The sequence below is a fragment of the Zootermopsis nevadensis genome, unplaced genomic scaffold (assembly GCF_977971745.1).
Source record: "Zootermopsis nevadensis isolate Lab colony 2312 unplaced genomic scaffold, Znev_1.0 Znev_ptg000061l, whole genome shotgun sequence".
In the NCBI taxonomy this organism is placed as follows: domain Eukaryota; kingdom Metazoa; phylum Arthropoda; class Insecta; order Blattodea; family Termopsidae; genus Zootermopsis; species Zootermopsis nevadensis.
Genome location: NW_028259192.1, coordinates 21,689,763 through 21,713,316, shown reverse-complemented (window position 1 = coordinate 21,713,316; position 23,554 = coordinate 21,689,763). Strand labels below are relative to the sequence as shown.

The window sequence follows — 23,554 nt, the reverse complement described above, 5'->3', positions numbered from 1 at the left end:
GACAAAGTGTGTTTGTTGAAGAAGTACCCGTAATCTTTACTTTTTATTTGTTTTGAGAAGAGCGCGTTTGCTTCACGATTACCGAAAGGTCATTAAATGATCATTTATAAAATAGTTGTTCTTACGAAAAAAATTTCTTTCTAATTCTGCAGTGTCTCTGTACCTTGATTCGGAGAAACATGCTACCACCGTCTTCAGAGTTGAAGAAAGAAATTTCGTTTCGTAAGGAGGAATGGTTTGTCAGAGTAAGGATCGCCATCTTCCCCTTTGGGTGCAGGACGCAACCTTGTGGTACACTTGATTGCATTTTCTTCCGCGCATACATTTCGCATTCAACCGAAACTTCGATATTTTTCTTTGAAAGACGAACTAACAACTTTCCGTTCGCGATACTTGTAACTTTGATCATTTGTATTGCAAGCGAGAGTTTCATGTTGTGTGAGGGACTTTTCTGTATTCACGACCGCAGCCATATTGTTGTTGTAATTTATGGTCACGTGGTCAGTATGCTTCTTACATTGAAGTATGATTAAGTACACGAAACTCAGATTGAATTATATTAAGGTTTCTTTTAACTATGTGACTTTAGAGTTCCCTTAAGTAAAGTAAAGTAAAGTTTGTCCCACTATACGCCATGTAGGCGCTTGGGGTGAGTGGAGGTATAGCTCCTCTCTTCCTTGACCCCGGCACTAGATGGGGGTGAGTGGTCGGCATCACGCCCCGGCCGGCTTTACCCCCGGGAAAGGACCCCGGTACCCATTGTAGAGGAGGCTGGGTGGGCCCCAGAGCCGGTCTGGACGCAGAGGCTAGAGGAAAAATCCTCTGCCCCAGTCGGGGATCGAACCCCGGTCGTCCAGCCCGTAGCTAGTCACTATACTGAGATTTATCGAATCATCCAGGTTTTTCTTCGAGGACGTTATTGAACGTAAATTTTTAATCAGTTATTTGGTCTTTATCGGATTATAGTAAATTTACCCTTTTTTATCTTTCAGGGTTTTGGAAAGTACCTAATATACACCATAGTCGTATCATCTGAAAACACGTATATTCACATCCTGTGACCTAGAACACTAATAAACCACATTCCTTTCTCTGTGACCCCGGGATTTAAGCAAAAAGGTGCTAAAATGAAGCCTCTCACCGCCTCTATCGATCGTACGAACACACAGGTTTAACTTGATTCTGTACATGACTGTACAGACACAGCTCACGCTTCACCACAATCCCAGACCTCCCGACCGTTTGTTAAACCCCGGTCTCAAGTGGTCAATCCAGGAGAAAAAAGACCCGAAACCAAACACTGGTAGTTGATGGGAATACAGGAGGATAATAACCCATGGCAGCTGGAGGGGTAATGGTGACCTCTCGGTGTCAATAGCAACAGGGGACAGAACATAGCCCGTTTTAGTGCCACCAGAGAGGAAAAAGCCCTTTTTAGCGCACCCGGAAACGATTTTCACGTCTAGTGGAAGTTGGTAATGCAGACTCTTCCATTATCTCAGGGTGTGAATAAGAAGCTTCTATGATCTGCTCAGGAAGACGCCATCTTCTCTGTTAAAATTAATATTAGGATGCACTTCTAGCGCTTACGTTTTCTTGATAATGCGATCCGTACGTCTAAATTTGATTTTTTTTTTTGCAGTGGTGAAGTGTCGTGTTTTCTTTGCGGTACGGACTGAATCCTTAAATTTTATAGACGAGCTCCGGCTTCAGAGTATTAATCTGCTTGATGGTAGCTTAGGCATTTTGATTATAGATAATGTGTTCTAATTCAACATGCCTTGTTTCATGGTCGTGAAGTTTTGTAAAATGAGTATGGAAATGTCTTGTAAAATGATAATAAGCATAACATTAAGACTGTAAGACAGACCGAAGGAATGCGATAAAATAATACGTTGTAGATAATGTGGTGAAATACTCCAGCATTTGCAGCTGAAGATGAATTAGAATTCTGTGAATGAAGTTCTGAAATTACCTGTTAGTACGAGACCTAAATACGAAGGAGATAAAGGGATTTTACTTGCAGAAAATTACACTTCACGTATGTTTTGCCTACGAATATGTTATATTTTCACATCCGCTTTCATCCTTTTTCTTTTTTTATGCCTCACGCATTTAAAATTATTTGCGAGTGTATATAGGCAAACGTGTCTTTATAAAATAATTTTTATGTGTTACCATTTTAATTTTCGATTGGTTTTATTTCTGTCTCTTTTCTTTTCCTTTGGATTCCTTTTTAAAACGGAGTTACAGACGCAAGGTCTTAGGATGAGAAACATGCCTCCTTATCGTAATAAGTATGCAGTAATTGTTGCCTGTGGATTTCTCTTACTTAGCTCAACGTGTCTGTCCGTTCGTCTTCTGCAACAACTTTTACAGACATGTCAGATAAAAAATAAAAAAAAAATTCTTAAACTATCACCCAGTAGGATGAAGAAACATACGTAGACCATATAAACGCAGGACTAAGTAAGAAGCAAGCTTGTAAGCCTATCTAGGAAGGCGGAAGTATATTAAAATTTGTAATAATTGTCAAGTCTCTAAAAAGTGACTGAGAAATAAACTTCATATTTATAACTTGTGTTGGGCAAGGCCGTGGTCTAGGCAACACGGAGTTTTCCTCCGGGGGCTTCCCCGGTTTCTCCGTGGCATCCCAACAATTACTCCATTCACACACAGAAGAAGGCAATGGCAAACCACTTCTGGATCATCTGCCAAGAACGTATATGAACAGGTCCCAGTCCGAGAAAAGGATGGAAGGATCCTGTTCATATGGACCTGTCGTCAGACAGAACACTAAAAAAAATGATTTTTTTTATCAACTTCTAGAATAAGTAGAGTCGCTGTATATAAAACCAGGCTATGAAGACATGTCGATGAGTTCAGATACATCATCGCACGTTATTAATCTCGGCATTGGGTGGTGGAAAGCTATCAGCTTCACGTTCCGGCCATTGGGATGTTTGAAATTTCAGGCCCCCGATTTGAATATGACCCCGATATAGCGGTCTCCGTTAAATACTGTCACTTAAACTAAGAGCTTTTCCGGACATCTTGTCATATGAACACCTTCGCCACTTTTCTTTGTGTGTTGACGTCATGTGGTCAGGGATTCGCCAGAACGCCGACCAATCCAATAAGACCTATTTCTTCCATCAACGACGAAGACAATCAGCCAATAAAAAAAGATCCTAATCCCAGTTGAATGTCCAAATAAGAGAGAAACCGATCTTGCGTTGCCATAAAAAAGGACAGCTCGTCCTTTCCCACCTTCTCTGTTTCAGCTTTATCTTCTTATAGGATAGCGACCTTCGTTTTCGTCGATGAAAAGGGAATAGAAACTTCCATGTGGCTAATACTACCAACATAACAGGATTCTTATTCCTTCGGGAGCTACAACGTTAGTTTTTATTTCCTTAAAACACGATAAAGATTTAATTGCTGAAAAACCTTCTTTGTTAACTGCAAACAGAGTCTTTATTGTCAGTGTTGAAGGATTTTTAACTCCACTTTCAGAATGATTGTGTATTACCACTCAACAAAGGGATTTAGTACTTATACTCCGGTTGAATGTCAGTCAGCAACAATGGCTGCCCTTGTGGTATTTTCTTACGCCATTGTAAGCTGTAACCCGGATGTTTGGCGAGGGGGGGGAATCGGTGACTCAGGACAGATGAAAGGATTTTCTAACTAGTGAAATAACACGCTATCACTGGGACCACGAGCGGCGTTCCAGTTTTCTCGCTTTATATTCTTGCTATTGTGTGAAACCCGTTACATCACTTCGTGTAAGACAGACATAACGTGCTACCTAGAATAGATCAGTTGTTCTTTGTTCATGTTGGTCTTCTGGATAATAACGACGTAAGATCTTGTAGGAATATACCGACGTTTCGGATGAGCGTATTGACTCCTTCTACAGTCCTCAAGCTTAGTTTCTACTTCTGGTATACGAAGCTCGTCTAAATAACATATGAGTTCAGTCCGTACCGCGGAGAAAACACAACACTTTACCATTAGAAATATCAGCTGGTTATCGCTGTTAAAGGAAATAATTTCTGTTTGTAGCGAAAATCATACGAAAAACATAAAAGCAAAAATAAAAACTCTGTTATTGATTGATCAAGCATGTGGGACGTATAGTTTACCAGTGGGTTTTAAGGGATTAATTCAGTTTCGTTGAGTTGGTCGTTTCACACATTACTTTCGTGATTCCTGTCGAATTAGCTGTGAGTGAAACCGATGCAACAGATTTTCACTCACAAGGAACGTAACTTGGGAACTTTGTTACAACTTACAACTTGCCACAGGTATTACAGAATATTCAGTCACTGTATTTCAACGCATTACAACGGAGGGCGAGATTGTCGGGCAGCGGGGAAAGAGTTAACTGCGTGTGAAACCCCAAAAGAAAACATTATTTCAATTGGAACGATGTAATTGAAATGGGTGTTAGGCAAACGAGGTGAAATAATAGGCTGGTGGGTCTTAAGGTCCGCCTTGAAGACCTCGAGTCTCAAATAGGGTCTGAATTTGTGTATGTAATGCGTACCAAATAATTTGATTATTTACGTTTATGTAAAGCAGATTCTAAGATGAATTATTTGGACTAAATTTGAGTTCAGGATTTGTCTTTAGAGAGAACATGTAAATGAATTATTTGGCCTAAATTTGAGTTCAGGATTTGTCTTTAGAGAGAACATGTAAATGAATTATTTGGCCTAAATTTGAGTTCAGGATTTGTCTTTAGAGAGAACATGTAAATGAATTATTTGGCCTAAATTTGAGTTCAGGATTTGTCTTTAGAGAGAACATGTAAATGAATTATTTGGCCTAAATTTGAGTTCAGGATTTGTCTTTAGAGAGAACATGTAAATGAATTATTTGGCCTAAATTTGAGTTCAGGATTTGTCTTTAGAGAGAACATGTAAATGAATTATTTGGCCTAAATTTGAGTTCAGGATTTGTCTTTAGAGAGAACATGTAAATGAAATATTTGCCTTTTCCTCTGTAAAAAATAATAGAAAGTGTTTTTCAAAGAAATGTATTTATATTTAAAATTATAACTTTTCCCCATTTTTCTTGAGACGTCAGAATTGTATAACGGAATCTGACTGAAAGAAAGCAAAAGTGTCATAGAATAAGACGAAAGATGAAGGAATAAAACAAGTTCTGGTAAGAAAATTCTGTTCAGCAGATGGTTTAGAAAGTTGTCCGTTGCTGTGGCCTCTTGGTTCGTCAAGAAATGATCCACAAAGACCAAAGTTACGCTGCGGTCCGTTCTCGAAAGAACAAAACTAAACTACATCATTTCTTATATTCTCTTCTTGAACGACGGGATTAAATTTCAGTTGGAAGCCATTGAATAAAAGAAGTTGTTCGATTTCCCACAAGACGCGGAGTGTTAAAACAAAATTGCCGGAGAAGGTGACCTCTCTTCCAGCAAATTCCTTCCATCGAGCGGTTCCGAAGTGTTGGATAATTCTTTTTATCAGGGATAAATTCTGCAAGTTTAAAGTGTGCAGAACTATGAGATTAGTAATGATTTTACAACGTGAAGCAAGATCTATTACTTAGAAACTGATAGTTACTCAGCTATTCGAGAGTATTTCCGATTTTTTACGGAACCTCGGTCTTCAAGAGCCCAGAATTGGATCCTATCTTAAGCTGTTGAATCTAGTCACACAATTAAAATTCACTTTAATATTATCCTATTGACTACTAGGTCTCTGAAGAGGTCTTTTCTCTTCAGGCTTGTCGACTATAATGGTGACTGCATTTTTCATCTCCCCATTCGTACTACATGCACTGCCCATCCCCCTTATGTGATCATTTTAATAATATTTTGCGAAGTGGCCCTAACTTTTCTGATGCCGTAGTCTGAATATTCCCTCTTTATCATCTTCTCGATAATTCCCTGAAGGTAAGAGACCAAGTTTCTCACCCATATAGAAGAACAGGTAATACATTTTTTACCTCCTGTTTCGTATGGGTGTGAAACTTGGTTTATTGCCTTAGTGGAAGATAATTTACAAATTTGTACGCCTGATTTTCAGCAATTATTGTTGGGATGATCAAATTGAAGATTATGAGATGGGCGGAGCATGTAGCATGCGTGAATAGATGAGAAATGCTTACAAAATTGTTATTCGAAACCACTGAAGGAAGAGAACACTTAGAAGACCAAGGCGTAGATGGGAGGACAATATTAAATTTATGTAAGAGAAAGGTGATGGACCTTCGGGTTCCGTAGAAAACGGGGTACTTGCCTAGCATCTTCTGTGGACCAAGTTAATACAATTTTGCATGTTTTGTCTCTGTGAACAAGAAATGGGAAAATATTGTATGCTGGGCTTAACTAAGTTCTCTGTATTTAATCTGAAGGAGTTATAGCCGCCTGCCAAATCCGCACGCTTAAGAACCATTCCTTGTTGTCCGTCAGCCGCTGTTTACTCAAAATTTTCGTATTTTTACGTCGTCCTTGCATCCTCAAAGTGAGAATACAGCATGCAGTTGTAACAAAGGACCCGGTTAAAAGGAACACAGCAACTGATAATTATAGCCAATGCTAAGATCTTTCTGCAAGATCTGAAACAATTTTACCACAAGGTTTTTTTAAGCTACTTACATAAATGAATTACTATTTTCTTCACTTTCTGCTGTCGTAAAGAGAAGGATAGATGGGGAACGAAGTACCTTAAAAAGTCAACACTAAGCAATAACACACATTCAATGTGTAGGAAACTAACTCTTAACCACAACCCCATATAATATCCTGACAGACAGGGTGTAATAGCCAGGGATTACTTCATCATAATCATTCTTAATGAAAATAAGAAGACATCTAAGGAAGCTGCAGGCTTTCAGCAGCCGAAGGGACATAATAATAACAATATTAATAAATTCTCAGTATATAACAGCAAAACCTTCCTGTCCTAAAAGAAAAGAATTACACCGAAGACAGAAATTCTTTTTTAGTGACGGAAGACTTGAAGGTGAACTTTCTGGCAGTCACCCTTTGCACCGAGCAACTTGGTTAGGTGTAAAAACAGTGCGTTGTAATGGAAATAGTTTCTTTTTGATAGGAGGAATTAGTTTGATGTAAATGTACCGGATGTATCACACCGCCAAGTAAAAACCTGTTTACAGCTGTTTATTTTGGGGCTGGTATGCGGTTAGTACGGAGGATACAAGAATTGCGTACGGAACATTGATGAGGAAACCTCATAGAAACATGGGTCGTGTTCAGTTGCATCGTTGAATCTTTCTATGTACCCCCAGCTACGTTAGAATGACGTTATTTATACCATTGATTTAAATATCTAAGAATACGTTTGGGACTTAAGTGTGTGCCCCAAAATAATTTTCTTTGATTTGTCATATGGATACCCATGTTTCAGTAACAGATTTAAATTTAAGGTTTACATGCGTCATGTTTGTGTTTTTTGATTAAAATATATAATAAAATTCAGGTCAATACACAAAACTTTATTTAGATGTTAAAATTTAAAATTTAAATGTTAAAATTTTAAATTTTAAATTTACTGTTACAATATAGTTCATATTCCAAAACTTATTTGCATATAAAAAAAATAACTCCCAAATTTTATTACATTTATTTACAGAATAATCAAAACAAACATAAGATGCGTAAAACGGGAGGATCAGCGGAACACATGCTACAATAATGAATATATTGAAAGACATGCATTATAATATAAAATAGTTTTAAAAGACAACACCTGAAGATGATGTATTACATCGAAACATGTTGTGAAGTGAAGGAAAAGCGCTCTATTGTAACATCTTTATAGTGATGAATGGCGCAAATTTTAAATTTTAAATTTTAACATTTAAATTTTAAATTTTAACATCTAAATAAAGTTTTGTGTATTGACCTGAATTTTATTATATATTTTAAACAGATTTAATGTTTCTTTTGAAACAAGATGTATCATTCCGTCAAATGCTATTTCCATAATAATAGCGTTATAGATATTAAATTATAACACCACCCAAGTTTTATTTCGCAAGAATTAAAAACTAAAAAAAAAAAAAAAAGAGTTGTATTCGGTTACATTTTCGTATAACAATTTCCTCTGCCAGGCAGCTAGCTACTTCAAATGTTTTGTAATAATGAAGACAAAAGAAGATCACTATTCGAGCTCCGTGGTCTCATTCTCTTTCCACACTCCAACGTGAACGGGAAGTCTAGAGCTTTCGAGTAGAACGTAACAATGGAACAAACCCGGTCATCTTTATGAGTAGCGGAGGTGCTGCTATCTGACAGGAAACACGGGGCACTAATAGCGACCAACGAAAAGAAGTGCGGAATTTTTGGTGGTAAATGAAAGACTGGGAATCCGTCTAATAAATATTTTCTTTTGTTAATTTTTTTAAAAAAAATATATTTGAATGTGAAAGAATTCTGTGTTACTGGAAGGCTTTAGAAATTTATGGTACGACCATTACTGAAGCCAATGGTTTTCCCCGTTTATACTATTTCAAATATTATATGTTCTTGAAAGGCATTCAGATCCGTTTCTTTGCAAGGCGAGGAAATATTTTGTTTTGCTAATGATGTTGGAGACTCGTAACGTTGACAGCCAAGGTCCACTTGCATTGTTTTAAAATTGTGTGATGTTTTTATTTTTGCGTTATGAAAGTGTTACGCTACTGAATAGCATAGCAATTTATACTTCAGAAAGAATTAAATACAGCACTGAATTTAAACAGTATGCTATTGGAAGTATTTCGATAATCAATGTACAAATCATTCAAAGAGTTTAACGTAGATTTATTATTATTTAGTGTTCTGTCTGACGACAGGTCCATATGAACAGGATCCTTCCATCCTTTTCTCGGACTGGGACCTGTTCATATACGTTCTTGGCAGATGATCCAGAAGTGGTTTGCCATTGCCTTCTTCTGTGTGTGAATGGAGTAATTGTTGGGATGCCACGGAGGAAAACTCCGTGTTGCCTAGACCACGGCCTTGCCCAACACAAGTTATAAATTCGGGCACCGCCGGGAATCGAACCCGAGACCCCAGGATTACAAGGCCAGCGTTCTAACCGCTAGACCACCTCATCTTATTATTATTTAGTGTTCTGTCTGACGACAGGTCCATATGAACAGGATCCTTCCATCCTTTTCTCTTCTCGGACTGGGACCTGTTCATATACGTTCTTGGCAGATGATCCAGAAGTGGTTTGCCATTGCCTTCTTCTGTGTGTGAATGGAGTAATTGTTGGGATGCCACGGAGAAACCGGGGAAGAAGCCCCCGGAGAAATACTACGTGTTGCCTAGACCACGGCCTTGCCCAACACAAGTTATAAATTCGGGCACCGCCGGGAATCGAACCCGGGACCCCAGGATTACAAGGCCAGCGTTCTAACCGCTATTGTTGAATAAGTGTCAGGATAGAAATACTTTGTAATATAAATGTAAGCAATCATATGTTTTCTGAAGCATAACTAGAATACGTAACAGCATACCAGATTTGTTATTTGTTAATGAAGTCTCGGAATTTAAGACTTCAAGCAGAAAAATCAGGTTGCTGTGACAGCCATTGGGCATTACAAACCAGATCCGGAACGGAAAAAAATGTTTCAAATGTTATTGATCAAATTTAAATCTATATATTAATATACGAAATTTCATGTAAATCTGCCATAATTTATTTTTATGAATAAAGGGAAATGTGTTAATAATAAATATTTATTCAAAATTAAGTAGACTGAATTGTTACACTGTTATGCAGTTGGTACAAACTACAGTAAACAAATATTTTCTAAATGTACGCCATCTTCCTTGATTCAACTGTTCTGTGAAGGAACACAGATGGAGAACTACTCCCGGATTACTTTTTCTTATCGACAAACTAAATGAAATATTTCGCGTGACTCCAGACGGTTCGCTAACCTCAGTTTGGAAGCGTTATCCTGTAACTGTGGGACTGGTTTGATTGAATTGTAGGCAATAACAGTTAGCAAACGAAACACCAATTTCAGATAACATTCCGCGGTTATTACTGGCAGTAATGGGCTTCGAGAGTCCAGGAATTACGTGCAATATATATATATAGAGGCTATATACCATAGTAGAAGGCAAAGTTGTCCGTGATATGTAACATTTTAAAGCAGGTGGTAACTGTATATATCACCTGCTTAAGCATTCCATAATGTTCCAATTTGCCCACAGAGTGTATTTGTGGGTTTCGTGTGATTCTCGGTATAAACAGCGTTAACCGGTTGATCTTTGTAGTGGTGAAGTGTAGTGTTTTCTTTGCGGTACGGACTAAGTTATTAAATATTATTTATACGAGCTTCTGGCTTAATTATAATTAGTACGTCGCCATACACGCGTGTGAGATAGCGGAAGTGCATTAGGTGGATGTTAGTTTTAAGCCCCGAATACTTTAAAATGAGGAATGAACCCGATACTCATTGAGTAGGAAGTTGGGTGTATCCCAGGGCCGATCTGGCAAACTAAAAAGTCATACCCCACCGGAATCAACACCCGATACGGTTGGTAGCTTCTCATATTGACCGGGTCAAAGGTGTTCCTTATTAAACGTCGACGTGTGAGGTGTGTATTGCTACTGGGTAATGTTACGAAGCGCGTCCTCAAAGTAAGTTTCCCTGGGGCCGTTTACAGAAACAAAACACAATTTCATGGAAATATTTATTGCAACAGATACAGCAAGTGTCCAGCTATTTTTCAACATATTCGCCACCGGAATTGAGACATTTGTCATACCATGGGACCAACTTTTGAATACCTGTGTCGTAGAAGTCTGCCGCCTGGGATTGGAACCACTGTGTGACAACCATCTCCGCCTCTCTGTCATTCTCAAAACGCTGACGCTGACAGGACAGGAATTTCTTGAGGTGTAGGAAAAGATGGAAATCACTGGGAGCGAGGTCCGGGCTGTAGGGTGAATGATTAAACACCTCCCAGCTGAACTCCTGCAGGAGACTCGCTGTCCGTCGAGCCGTGTGCGGCCTAGCGTTATCACTGACCGCACTTCACAGTCGGCGGGAGCTGGAATAAGAACCTCCATCTTCAACAGCTGCAACGATGCTACTGTGAGAACGCGGGAGGTGCCGTTAGTGCATGCGCCATGCTACGTCATTGCTCTATCACGTACGCACAGTCGCTTCGCGCAATATAAGGTTTGCTAGCTGTGGGACGAGTGGGAAACTTACTTTGAGGACGCGCCTCGTAGATAAATTGGGATAGAAGTGTGATGCTCATAATACAGACCAGACTGTAACATCAGTTAATTATGACAAACCAGTGGTTAATTTTTTGCCAATTTCTGTCATTTGGGTCAATAGGTCAAACGAATTGATTAAAATTTAGTCAAGGTGATCCTCAGGGGGGCAGTTTTTAGGCACTCTGTTTACGCAAAATAATATGTCGTGTGATTTATTCTGCGGTACATATTTCAATGAGGTGGGCCTGGCAACCATTGGCATTCATAACAGCTTTATTGATACAGATGAACAGTGCGATCTGTCGGCGAGTGTGTGCTTCATTCTTCGTCATAATGACTTCGTTTCAGTTTACAGGGATACCTTTAATGTTGCCCTGTGCTTTGTCAGTGAAATGTTTAAAAACAAGATTATGCAAGAACAAAATAATATTTTTTTAATCCCCTAAGCCTAGTGGTAACTATGTGTCCCATCTGCTTTAATAACCAGCAAACCTTCATTCTTTACTTATGTATTTCATGTATGATTCTCATTATAAATAGCTATTGTTTCCTTAAACAGCGTTAACCAGTTGATCTCTGTAACAGTGAAGTGCAGTGTTTTCTTTGCGGTACGGACTGCATTTTTAATTTACATAAAGCTTCAAAATAACGAAAGCAGGGAAACGAGATATGTTGTCTTTTCCAGGTTAAATGGGTGTATGCAAAAAAATGTAACAATTTCCTGGTCTTAGGCACTACAGCTTTTAGGCTACAAGTACAGCATTTAATATTTTATTATTCAGGTGTTTAGCTATCAGGCGGGAAGACCAATGATTATGAACTGTAGCTAGAATTCCCAGGATCTTAAATTGCAATTCTTTCCTGTTACTGTAAAATGTTGACTTGGCTCCATTTTGGAAGAATTTAATAGCCATCTTTCCATTACGATGGGAGAGATGATGTCCAGATCCGGACATAATGAATTAGCTGTTATTGGCATCTGGTAAGGGAAGGTCCTGGAGTCTGGCAGTTGGACTAAGGTCTAAAACTCCGCACTACAAAAAGCATGTAAAAATATACATACATCGTCCATATTTTAAGAACTTGTTTTCATTTGCCAGAGTTTCGGGAACGGTTTTCAGGGGAAATCTTAGTTAATTTGGGGCCAATTTCTTTCTATTTTATTAACGGCGTAGTTTATAATAATCAGACTTAGTCTTTTTTTTTTGCAAATACACGTTGATACTGTTATAGATCGAAACTCAGGATCTTATTTTATGATATAATTTGATACACGAGTTTAACTTATCGTGTTTCACGAGAGTCATCTGTGGAACGGAAGCCATCCTAATATTGCCATGCGCTTGCTTGCAGAATGAAGGCAAACATTTTGTTTGCGTTAACTTTTTTCTCTCTGTTAATCTGTCTCAGAACAGAGTCCAGTGGCGGCGTCTTGTGGACACTAACAAAACTTTGATTGTATAAATAACATGGGAATTTCTTGACAAGCTGAGTCACCAAAATCTTCTCAAGTAGAAATGTATTTTGTTACGAAAATTCCGTAGCTGATAGTATGAGAAATGCTGATGACTTATTATGCATGTGTAAACTTCGAATTACGAGCTTCACAGATCACATTGTCCCAAGGGCCTTGCCTTGGCTTCGTCCTCCCGTGATTGTCAGGGCGTTTGTGAAGCTGATACTGTGAGCAGACTTGAAGCGTGGTCAGATGTAGAACAAAGTTAAACGTCTGCCATTTATAAATATGGCACGAACTGCTTCTCGCCGATTTACATAATACAACAAGATAAAGTCTTTAGATATTTAAAAATGTTACTGTCGTTTTAATAGAGAATCTGTAGTCATTTGTAAGCTTTGAATTCTGAAGTATTTCTTCTTATGGTATTTAGGGAACGAATTGGTGAAAGGAAACCTCAGAAACTCGTCCTTTATTTTAGTAAATACAAAGCGAGAAAAGGCAAAGCCCACACGAATATTTTAAATCCTTTTTTCTAGGGAATTGTTCTTAACAGAAGTATTTTTAAATTTAAAACGTAGAAGGAAGAAAGGTATGAAAAATCCGACACTTTGAAACGAATCCTTATTTTTGTATGGTTAGGAATATATTTTTTAATCCTCGTTCCTGTATTTTTATTTCTGTATATATTTGAATGACCCATTTTGTTTCTTTTTCCATAGGCATTTGTATTTAAGCACCTTACCAGCGGTGAAGGGGGGGCTGTGCATTTGTCTGTCTCCTTTATCCTCAGTTTTGTTCCAGATGAAGGCTAGGTCCTTGTTCTGTGCATGTTTCCAGGCCATCTCGGACCTCGTATTAATTTCATAACTTCTCGGTTGAGATTAGACTTTCAGATTGAGTTCATTCATCAACTGGGCCGAGTAGACGCAAGTAGACATCGGGTTGTGGCTGGGGTAAGCTGCGATATGACGGGGGCGGGGACAGACAAGAGGTTTTGAGAAATTTTCCCCTCGAGAATTACTCTCATTCTTTCCTTCCTCATTTTTCTCTTTTCTTGAACAAAGAAATGGAAATGTCAACTTTTTAATTCTTTAGATTTTTTATTGCATTTCTTATCTTGGTACAGGGTGATGTTGAGTGATGGTCTTTAATGAGACAGACTTTGCAAGTTTGTGTCGCTGTAATATCCTTCGGGAAATGAAAGTATTTGTTGGTTTCAGTGTAAAGTATTTTATTTTATTTGTGTAAAATACAGGAGGAAACTTCGAAACTACTTCATTCTTAGATATGCTTGACATAATTATAATCACTACATGTTTCGACTACATAAAGACGTCATCAAATGTTCATTAATATTGAAAAGTGAATTCGATACTCGATGATACTGAAGTGGCCTTGTGTCACTGTTTAATACAGAGTCGAAGTTTTATGTGATTAATTAAAACTAATAAAATATTTATTAAAGTTACTTATTAAATTATAAACTGATTTATTTTGTTGTGTGCTGACTGAAAACTTAAGTAGTTGATTTAGACCCAAAACAGAATGCTTACATTATTCAACATATGTCTGTAAAAGTCTTTAGAATTCAGTTTGTTTTGTGGTTGATATGTCTTACTGACCTAGTGATTTTAAGCATGGCGTTGTTAGTAAATTTACTTAGAATTTTTAGCAAGATATAAGAATCCAATGTTGTCACCGACTATAATGGGACTTATCTTTGAGTATGAATTAGGTACAGGAAGGAAATAGTGTACAGTTGAAAAGTTCGTAATCTCAGAACGTCCGTTCCCCAAACCGCGAATGTGAAAACTATACTGATATACTTTATAATCCATTAAGACGGAAATTCGCGATGATTTTGATATGATTCGTTTGCATTCGGGATGTTCCGGGTTCAAATCTCTTCCTGGAAACCAGATATCATGACTGATGTTTTTTTTTTTTTTTTGTATTTCGTCTTCTCCTGCAGGCAAATATTTGGACAGAACGTAAATTAGGCCATAGTCCTTTCCAACTCATTATACATTAATCATCGTCATTCGATTCTGTGTAGCTTAAGATGCTCAGAGCTGTGTTAAATAAACCAGAAGTAAGTGTAAATATAAATTAATACCCACGCAAAATACAATTTCGGTGGAATCTTTCAGTTTGTTCTTTGCCGTCAGGGGTGGATATATAAGTCACCTACAGAAGTAAAGGTGAACGGAAAACTAATATCCTATACGGACACAGAAAAAGTAGGTAGAAACAGAACGTGGTGTAGAGAATGTTAGAGGTAAAGGATAAGGGATGATGGACGAAAAATTACCGACATTATTGTGTCCTGGGGACGAAGAGGGATCGAGTTGGATGGTGAGAGACTATGGAACCCATACGTGTTAAGCGAACGAGATTGAGTTTGCTTGATTTATTGAGCCTGCAGATGGAAGAACAGTCCAGAGGATGAACACTTCCTGGCGGGATGGGATCTAAGACGGACGCAGTCTATACGCCTGGGTCTTAACCCATCTTTTCAAAGCCAGAATGGTCTTTTGCTGACACTTTCTCTCCTCAATAGTTCTCGGTTCTTTTAAATTAGACTTTTGATGTGATAACCTAACTCATAGACGTACGATTTATCTGTTTATAATACTTAAAATACACGTGTAAAATTTTCGGTTTGTATATGTGAGAATCTACTGCCACGGTGGTCTAGCGGTTAGAACGCTGGCCTTGTAATCCTGGGGTCTCGGGCTCGATTTCCGGCGGTGCCCGAATTTATAACTTGTGTTGGGCAAGGCCGTGGTCTAGGCAACACGGAGTTTTCCTCCGGGGGCTTCTTCCCCGGTTTCTCCGTGGCATCCCATTCACACACAGAAGAAGGCAATGGCAAACCACTTCTGGATCATCTGCCAAGAACGTATATGAACAGGTCCCAGTCCGAGAAAAGGATGGAAGGATCCTGTTCATATGGACCTGTCGTCAGACAGAACACTAAATAAATAATAAATACCAATATAATATTTTAAAATATGATAGACCTTATTCATCCGTATAAAATTAATAATATTTAAATGTCGACCTGTGTGAAAATCTACGTGTGTCATCAGTCACAGAGAAGCACACGTAGTAACGTAATAATATTAAAAAGATGCAATGGTGTAATATTTTCAACTGTATTGAACTGGCTTAGAAAATGGTTCATTAGTGGCCTAGGGTTTCACAAAAGGAGGAGAATTTCTGTACCATCCGAGTGATTATCAAAAGGTCCGTGCTCCATTGGGTCCATGCTGTGTCTTCTGCGTGTATCTTACGGAGATTTTCGCCCAAGCCGTTAATGGTTTATCGCATTCGTTTGCCGTTGACCTCTGCCTTTTTAAGGTTACTGACCTCACATTAGACTATGCTATAAATGAACAGTATGCTCCTATAATTTGAAATTCCGTAGTGGTTTTGGCGCATTCTGTACGATACAGGGTTTTGTGTGGTTCTAAGTCTAGTGGCTTTTTATGTGGCTTTGCTATGAAATATGGTGGCAAGAGGGTAGGGGGTGGTATAGGGGTGAATACCAGGGGCCCGTTCTACCAAGCAAAACTTGCCTTCATCCAAAATCTTGTATAAAGGAGGAAAGGGACTTATTTACTTACTACCCCTCCCATCTTCCTTTCTTTCCTACAAAGCTGCATCCAACTACCCTTATCTATCCCCTGTTTTTTCCCCGTTTAGCCGTCACATCACAGATTCTCAGCCATTCCTTCGAAATCTTTCATCGGAAATCCGTTTTGTTCGCAATTCCTTTCGTCACATCCGTTTCTCCACGTTCTACAGTTTACTCTTGTCTCTTTCCCCCGCGTCTGTGATCAGAAAATCAGGTAAAAGAAAGTTATTCGTCGTGGACCACGTGTACAAATACGTTTTGTCGAATTTACTTATGCAGATAACTACGTGTTGTTGACTGGTGTTCGAAAGGAGACTCGCTACTTGTTTGTGGAAGAGGCTTCATAGAAGAAAACTCCGAAGTATCATCTATCTGCAGCAGTTAGCGTTCTAAATAGTACGCACACACCTGACCATCACTGGGTCAGTGCATTTGCACTGTGACCAAGTTACTTCTCTTACCTATCAGGACATTTCCTTCAACACAGGCAGTGTCTTCTTTTACCAACGTCGTCTTCTTAATGTTTGTGTATAATAGAAGTCTTATTTTATTGAAGATTTCCGTCTTCTGGGTTGTTGCGCTGTGTAGTCTGGTCGATGTTAACCAACGTTTCAGAGGTCATACTGCCTCCGTCATCGCCCTGATAACGGAGGCAGTATGACCTCTGAAACGTTGGTTAACATCGACCAGACTACACACCGCAACAACCCAGAAGACAGAAATCTTCATACTCATCGCCCTGATGATGGAGGCAGTATGACCTCTGAAACGTTGGTAAGCATCTACCAGACTACACAGCGCAACAACCCAGAAGACAGAAAGCTTCATACTCATCGCCCTGATGACGGAGGCAGTATGACCTCTGAAACGTTGGTTAACATCGACCAGACTACACAGCGCAACAACCCAGAAGACGGAAATCTTCATGCTCATCGCCCTGATGATGGAGGCAGTATGACCTCTGAAACGTTGGTTAACATCGACCATACAACAAGGCGCTACAACCCAGAAGACGGAAATCTTCGTACTCACCGCTGTGAAAACCTCAAGTCTTATTTTATTGTTTGTCCAAGTGTCCCATCAGATAAATTGCTGTATATAAAAGTGAAGATTTTATTTCGGAAACGTCGAAGGAAAAGTCAATTCGGGAGACCTGGACTAAGATGGAACTGTTTTTTAATGGATCTTATAGAATAGGTTGTGACGGTGAGAACTGAATTGGTTTCGCTAAGCATAACGTACAACCGCTGATCCTTCTTGAACGCGGTTTTGAATACGCGGTTATCATAAACGACGAGGAATTTTTTGACAAGCTGAAATACTACGAGCTCCTCATGAAGGAGTGCGACCCAGGAGTTAAGAAAATGATGTTGACATTAAAAGGGACTGGCTGGGACACTTGCAGCTTATCAGAGATACGACACGTATACAAGGCATGCTTGTATCAGATGCAGAATCGAAATTTCGATAATAGTTCTAAGTTAATTTTAACTGCAGTGAATCAACTATTTCATATTGCCCTTCTTATCTTGAAAACAGTGTAGCACAATGAAGTTAGCAGCAAGATTATACCGAAGTTGAGAAGCGCCTACAAGACAATGTTTAGACTATCCCGCCTCACAACTATGTAGGAGAAGTTCTCGCATTATCAAGGGGAACTAACTTCTTCCTTTCTTCAGCTCCTACGAAATGCTTTACTGGCGAGTAGGAAAATTTCATTTAGTGTATTTATTGTGTACTTTTAAAGCCTTGCCTTTGCGAAACATTCCTTTTCCTCCTTGGTATTCTAAATTTTATTTTTCTTGTCTCTTAAATTATTCGCTAACCTTGTTTTCCGTTATCACGTTTTGTTTTCATTTCAGTCCTGTTTTCAATAAAAGCGTTTCACGTCTTGTGGAAAGACACTTTAAGACGTGAATTTAACATGATTCCTGCTGCACACGAAGCCTGTCCTCGCGAGATGCCGTAATTATTTTGCTGTCGTACTGGTTCAAGTGAGTGTGGGAGTCGAGGCGCAGTTCCATGCATTCTTAACCTTGGCACTAGGCGGAAGTTTGTGATCATCTTGACCCCCATGCGTCTTTGCCCCAGAGGAAAAATCCGGTACTCGGATCGGAAGCCGTTTCGACTCCAGAGCCGATCTGGACGCAGCCTGTTTGCTAGTCATGATACTGACTTCAAGGCTGAAAGGTGCATTAGCGTGCTTTCAAGTGGTGACCCAGTCCTAAAGCTCACACACTCTATCCTGAAGAGACTCGATGACTAAAAATTAAGGTTTATTTAAGTCTTGAAACGAGATCGTGTGTTTATTTAAAAAATTAACAGTGTAACCACGGTTCCATAGTTAACGTTGAATAACGTTTAACTGTAGAAGTATATTTGTACTGAAATAAAATTTTATTTACACATTAATGTATACCTTTACATCTTATCTATACGTGACGTCATTTGCCGACAGCTTATCTATGCGTTGCGTCACGTACTCTAACACACTCACTCTAGAACCTTTCTTTGTTACCAAATAAATGGCCCAAACTCCTAAACAGTAAGAGTTAGCAGAAATCTGTTTGCAAATTTGAAAAAGCTCGTGTTTATTTACGTATTACATTCGCAAGAAGTTATACACCAGCGTTACCTTACATCTTACAGTTTCCGTCGAGTGTACCGTGATTTTATAAACGTTATTCAACGTTAAAAGTATCACACATCATTCTATTGGCTCCAAAGCTTAAGACGAAAACGAATCACCTTACAAGTAGAAACTCCTTTTATAAAACTCTTCTAAAAGCGCTCTGTAGTTACGTTCGGGTTAAATACACCGGAGTCATTATCAGACCAGTGGCAAGTTTCCTTTGTTGTGGTGATTAATCTTCCGGTTTCGGAGTAGCAGGAATTCCGTTAGTCCAGTGGCTCTCATGCGGTGTTCTATAAAATCCCCCAGTGCCCAGAAAATATTGTCTAGGCTTTTACGTCCACTTTTGTTTAATTTTTAGGCGGGTTAGCATCTCTGCTAACTGCATATTAAAATGTCTGCTTCCGCCCCTTGTCTTTACACATGACAGAAATCGAGAACTGCTAAATCTATTTTGATTTAATTCGGTATTTCATACTTTTACGTGAAGTTTCAAATGATTAAATTCGTATATACCTTTTAGAGAACGTTCCGGTGGTAACTATAAGCCCCAACTGCTACAATAATCAGCATGACTTTATTTTGTATTTATGGGTTTCTCAGTGTAAACGGCGATTACTTCCTTAAACAGCGTTAAGCGGTTGATCTTTGTAATGGTGAAGTGCTGTGTTTTCTTTGCGGTACGGACTTAATTATTAAATGCTATTTAGACGAACTTCAGCTGAGATGGTTCCCAAGTTCCAAGTTGCCACTGCAAGCTTCTCATGCAGCCCTCCCGATTTAAAATAATCAAAATTTACCACCCCTTAACGCCGTCAAAATTTACCCCCCTCCCCTCAGTAGGAACTTCTAAATTATATATTAAACTTCCAAATTAATAGCCTCAGCTTTCTCTAATACAAAATTTCAAAATTCCGTCTTTTATGCCAATCATCACACTAACGCCTTCACTCTTACTTTATCCTTAACAGAAGGACGAGCGGGCATTGCCTGGGGACCTTCTAGCTATAAGATGCTCTTTCTCCCCCCCAGATATCGAAGTGTCTCCCACTTCTCCCCCACCAATTTCCTCTCTCTCTCTCTCTCTCTCTCTCTCTCTTCAGCTTTATTGGATTAATTTGTCAGGAAGTAAGTGGTTTGTTTCAGTTTAAATTTTGCTTACAAGTGTTCGTAGCGTCGTTAGTATTTGTAGAAATAACACGGGACTCTGTAGGACAAACTGGAGGTTTTGTAATGTTTATGTAACGCATCTTTGTGTTATGGAACGGAAATATGGCGGGGTAAAACAAGCTCAGAACAATACTTGATTCTCACTTCATGGTACAGTGAAAGTTACTCCAGACATCATAATTTAGGGATGCTGTGGATGTCATACACTTCATTATAGGCGTTTTATTTTAGGATCATAATTTCCCTTGTAGTTAACTGATAAATTTAAATTTCGACTGGAATTGCATTGCTCACCGCCCAGTGTTACTGGTTTTCCGGATATAAGTCAAATATCGTTTAATAAAAAACAATAAATTTAATTTATTACAGGAGTTTTTGATGGGAGCCGGCAATTTCATTCAACGTTGCCAGTATTTAATTGCTACGTAATTTTTCTAAAAGTAATATTATGTTCTCTTGACGCTAAATATGACAAGTGAGAAATTATTGTTCATGTAGAGCAATACAATACAGTTGTAGTCCTAGGGACACAGGGCTTAACACCTGATGTATTGTACCCCATGCGAAAGCTCCAATCTCTTATTTCTCGTCCTCCTTCATCTCCGTTATTCTCTACCGCATCTACTAGGGACAGTAATGTCACAGATAAAACACGAGGGACAGATAGAAAGATAGAGTCGTTTTCTACGTGATGGCAATGCACGACTAGCGGAACCGTAGTCCCCCTGAAGCCCTGAAGCCCTGAAGGATGTCTGCTGAACAAACATACGTTAAGCTTGTTGTCAGATTACAGTACCCATATGACTAGAAACGTAGCCTATACCGAGGCAGCTTGGTTTTGTGGTTTAAACGCAACCAGAAATTAATTTTGGAGTAGATTAGAGGGAAACTTGCAAATAAGTTTGCTTATATATTATGTTCCCTCAGGCATTATTAAGCTGAAGCCTTCATGGGAAGATACATCACACATGAATTTCAATTACTGTTAAAGCTGTAAATGATTTATGTACAAACCTGGACATGACAGCAAGTCATTTCGTTACAAACACAATCTAAGAGCTCTGAAAGAGGTGCAGAGTGGTTGAGCTATTGAAAACGTAACTGTAGAGCGGAGTCGTCCTTGTGACGAGAACGCTCAGCTAGTGAACTCTCTGACCGTGGAGTTCGTAACAGCGCGCCATCTGTTTTTGTCCTTAGCCAGTTCAACCCATTTCACGCCCTAACATAATATTTCCTTGAGGTGAACATGAAAACAGTAAAACAAAAATATATCTTCATTCTGTCATCAAAATTTAATAACCAATGTTCGTCTGATTAATAATTAAGAGTTCAGTCCGTACCTCAAAGAAAACACTACTCTTCAACATTACAGAGATCACCGAAGAGCGGACGTGGCAGAAAGAGGTTACAGCGTTCTTCTCTCATGTACACAGAGGTCAGATTTTGCTGCAGTGCTTTGGCTGGAAGAGGGTGGTAGGACGTGGGTATAGTCGACTCTATTCGACTCAGGGAGTCACGTGAGCGAATCTTGTGGTCCTGAAAATCCCTTACCAGCCAACCAATCCCTACCACATCCTTAGACATAATAAATCCACCGGTTAAAGTGAAGGATAGTCTTCTAAGAGGATATAAGAAACGCGTGACTGGGGAATGTTAACGAATATGAATGTTTCTCGTTCGAGATTCGATATCAGAGTATCTGAAATGTATGCATTTATCGTGCAGACCGTAATGTCCGTGCGTAATAACACGCCAAAATTATTTTATGACACAGTGGCCAATCCATAGTTCAGGACACTTGACACTACATACGATTAACAACTAAATATTTTGTTGGCAAAAAGCTTGGTATACGTTTCGAAGCGATGAGAATGAAACGCCATATTAATGTCGAATGGCATGGATTTGGAAAATCGACGCCAGACACTGTAAAGCCATTCGTCGCGACGCCGCCGAAAAAGAAAATTTAGTAGTGGTGACTACTCTGAAATGCCACTAATAAGATGTATAAAACGACGTCGAGGGTCAAGACGCGAGTTGTCGCGAAGAGGCCAAGAGAACGCATATCAATTTAGACTTGATAGGGAACCGTTTGGAAATAGTTGGAAAGCCGACGCCAGGCGTCGTGACTCCGCCTGAAAATATCAAATTTAGATTTAAAATAGAAACGGCTTTTGAACAGAATTTTCAAAACCTACGCCGATCGTCCCATCGCCTTCAACTGATGCCAATTTCATGCAGGGATTCATGTGATCGGTTTGAAAACGGAGTTGGAAAACCGACGCCAGGCGTCGCTACGCCCATCATAGCTACGCCGTGTGAAAATATCAAATTCAGCATTAAAATTAATACCGACGGCTTTTGAACAGCATTTTCAAAACCGACGCCGAGCGTCGCGACGCCTTCAACTGGTGTCATTTTGTTGCACTGCAAGTGAAAATATCGGAAATATAGTTGAAATTCCAACGCCTGACGTCGTGATGCCAATCTTCGCAACGACGATCTAACACGAAGCTTTTATTGGCAATAACTGGACCAAGAGCTTTCGAAACCGACGCGCTGCGTCGTGAAGATAGTCGTAGCGCTATAAAGCACAAGACGCCATATTTGAAGCGATCTATCGTCGTTAATCCATCGGGCATTCCTGTTGAATACCGACGTCGTCAGTATAGGCGTTCATACTCGTGACGACGGCAAGAGGCACCATATATATAGATGGTAAGCGTCGGAAGACCAGACTACACGAATAGAATTGACGCCAAGTTACAAAGACGCCGACTTCCCATTGTAACCTAACGTAACACTAACCTAAGTTAATCTAACCCAACCTAACCTAACCTAACCCAACATAACCTAACATAAACTAACCCAACATAACCTAACCCAACCCAACCTAACCTAACCCAACCTAACCTAACATAACCTAACCTAACCTAACCTAACATAACCTAACCTAACCTAACCCAACATAACCTAACATAACCTAACCCAACATAACCTAACCTAACCCAACATAACCTAACCTAACCCAACCCAACCTAACCTAACCTAACCTAACATAACCTAACAGCCTTACGGAATACTTTTTAACCTCAACTATCCTCTCCTCTTAATTTATCTTTTGCTCTCTTCCCTTCTCGTCTCTTCTCTAATTGTTCTCAAGTCTTGTGCGTTGTGTAGCCAGTTTTGACTTATCCTGTGAGATTGTCTTTCCTTCCAGTCTGTGATGGAACACTGAACACATTTCCATGAAAATAAACTTGAGTTTCGCTCGTTCTTAGTGCAAAATATTTGGCATGCAGCAGTGGCTTTAGAGACACCGAGTGGGTACATGTCACCTCCCGCTTACCCCCCTCTCCCCTAATATTCGCATGTAAATTTCTTTGCATCGAAACTGTCTGCAAAGAAATTGGGTAATTTTGCTGAAATTG

At 39.2% G+C, this 23,554-nt stretch overlaps 1 protein-coding gene across 3 annotated transcripts in view; it reads left to right on the top strand.

The window, feature by feature from the left end:
• Positions 1-23,554, top strand: part of LOC110830345 (neuroligin-4, X-linked) — a 279,623-nt gene that overhangs the window by 175,870 nt on the left and 80,199 nt on the right. The gene's annotated exons all lie outside the window — the stretch shown is intronic.